Raw genomic sequence first — 2,760 nt, 5'->3', positions numbered from 1 at the left:
CTCTCATTGCCATCCACTTTTTCGCCGATTGGAACGGCAGATCAGTGTCATCATTTGGAGAAAGGGGGGTTTTTGAAACCCTAGCACGGTAGGAAGCGTGGAAGTAGCGTACGCCCGATGGAGCAGGGGTGGAAGTCGAGACTGGGAGCAACCGTAGAAGATGGTGGCCGAAGGTCTGGATCGAGGATTTGAGTAAGCCACGTCATAGGATGACGGATTTAATGGCTGCCTGAGGCGCATGGGTCGCTGATTTCTGAGGGTTGCCGGATTTAATGGAGGATCGAAGACAGAAGCCAACAAAGAAGAAGGCCCTGTGATTTTGCGATCTGCGACGGTGGTGGACTGACAATCAGAGCAGAGCTCCGCTCTTTGTTATTGTAGGTGAGGGTGAAGGCCCTGTTCTTGCACCACCTCAGGAAGACTTGTTGAGTTGACTCGATGCGGTCCATTTGCTAGCTGTGACAACAGTAAGTCCTTTGATTGTGAAGCTTGCCTTTCCTATTATCTAAACATGCTCGTTCTGTTTATCTCGTTGCTGAAAATAAATCAATTCCTCCATTTGCACTGATCCATTCTTATGTGTGGGGAGGGTCTGCTGCCGGATTTTTCTCTATTCAGTTAGATGTTTCATTTCATTTATCAATGGTTTTACTAAGTTTATATGGAAATATCTGATGAGCAACATAAATGAAGTCCCATAAAGAATGGAGATATGTAATTCTCAAAATTCTCGTTACTGATGGATGCAAAACTGAATATGTACTACAACAGTGCCATTGGCACTCTCCTGAACTGAATATGTACTGCAACAGTGCCGCTGGCACTCTCCTCAGAGGACACCATCAATGGGAAGAGGTATGGTGCTACCTATCTCTAGAAGGAAAGATAATATCTTTGTTTCTGGATGTCCTGATTTCGTAGCATAGTTAGGACTTATTTTTGTGTCTTGGGTGAAAAACTGCCAACATTGAGGTCTCTCGCAAGGTTATTATTGAAGGCCATTAGAGAAATAGTATGGCTTCAGTGAATTATAGCTGTGGGTATGTAACACATGCATACAATGAGTTTTGGAGTATTGCCTCTAGGCTAAACTTTTTTCTTTTTTTCTTTTTGCCCATGTTGGATGAGAAACAAATGTTATTGCCATGGTATGTATGGCTGTGGGCATAGCTGAGCTCCTTCTATTGGGAACTCATTCCCTTTTATCTATATCTGTTGACTGTTTTGTTTGACACCTTAACAGACAAGCAAGTGGAGGCCTTTGGCTCTGTCCTGAAATGGATCGCAAACCTCCCAGAAATTCCTTTAGCCTGCAGGAAAAAGGAAACCAAAACTATGGAGAAGCGGAATTGTACAACACTGACAGATTCAACATCCAAACATCCACCGTGCTGAACAGGGCATAATTGCAGTTTGGGGGCTACTTCCTCATACAAATACTAACGGAGGTTGTTGCAATTTGATTACCTCACTATTGAAATCCAATTTAGTTGTGTGTGCAACCACATCTTAGGTTCTTGAATGTTCTTTCATTAAATAGTTATTATTTGAAGATGCTGGTTGGCTTCTCCTTCTATTTGCACTAGTTTTTATGATAAATAGGTGGCATGAATTTCAGCTTTGACGTACAATGTTCATCTACTGCAGAAGCTCAACCTGGTGAACAGTGTGCTATTTACTGGTGGATGGGCTAAAACTGGTTTATACTATGAGACTGTGCAGGAGATTTTCAAGGTGTTTAACTGTTTTTGCGATTTATGCTATTTTTATTTTTCTGACCTGATATCCACATTAGTAAAAAAAAAAAAAAAAAGGGAAAGAAAGTGCCTTTTGTGAATTATGATTACTGGGAGCTACACATGACACACATGGACTATGGAAATCAATCCAGATTGTCCCAGTCATGGGCCCTTTTAAGATGGAGCATAGCAAAAGAAACCACACTAATTGGATTACTAGACCATCTGTTTTTCTTTTTCTCCATGAATTTCAGTTCCTCCTAAATCTAGGGTCCTAGACTAATGTCCCAAGGAATTCCTGGAAAAAATCAGCAGGTACACCCAAAGTTTTCATTAGTTTAATGTGTGATTACTCATTATATCTGTTTGTCATTGTCTGTGACATTCTTCTTTTGGTCTTAAATAATTTAGCAAGATTAGGATTTTGGCCTGAGTTTCTTATTACTTCTGCTAGTCAACAGAGGGTTTTTGCTGTCCAAGTCTTCGAGTTGCATAGATTGATAAATATGCTTGGATGGCATGCTTGCTTCTACTGTAAAGCCTTCTTCCTTCAAGCCCATACCTGCTGTCTTTTCTTTTTCTGCATTAACTTTTCTTCCTAGCTTCATTTTAGAACTAATTTAACTTTTCTTCCTAGGTTCATATTTACGATTCACGGTCTTTCATTGGTGGAAAAGTGGGCTCATTTGTAGATAAGTGTGGGAATCACATCGAGATGGGACTTCATGTCTTTTTCGGTTGCTACAGCAACCTTTTTCGCCTGATGAAAAAGGTGAAATCCCCATCCTTTGTCATAAGACTCATAATCTCTGGACCCAGAAATGTGAACCATCTCCAGTGAGTTGAGGCATATCTTCATCACTCAGTATTGATTTATGAAAGCTGGGGTAGATTATTCCTTAAAGGAATGACTGTTTGTGATATGAGAATTGATGTATGGTCAATAGTCCCAAACCAAATTGTACTTAACCGAAAAATTTCTACGGTGAGATGGATAGTATAATTAGGAGTTAGTTCTATC

At 40.4% G+C, this 2,760-nt stretch overlaps 1 long non-coding RNA gene across 1 annotated transcript; it reads left to right on the top strand.

The window, feature by feature from the left end:
* Positions 1-1,359: 1,359 nt before the first annotated feature.
* On the top strand, positions 1,360-2,760 carry LOC131258186 (uncharacterized). The gene is made up of 2 exons (XR_009177951.1): positions 1,360-1,448; positions 1,648-2,760. It is a non-coding gene; the product is annotated as an uncharacterized LOC131258186 (long non-coding RNA).

This window comes from Magnolia sinica, chromosome 10, assembly GCF_029962835.1.
Source record: "Magnolia sinica isolate HGM2019 chromosome 10, MsV1, whole genome shotgun sequence".
Lineage (NCBI taxonomy): Eukaryota > Viridiplantae > Streptophyta > Magnoliopsida > Magnoliales > Magnoliaceae > Magnolia > Magnolia sinica.
Note: the sequence above shows the minus strand (reverse complement) of the source record. Positions and strands in the feature narration are given on the sequence as shown.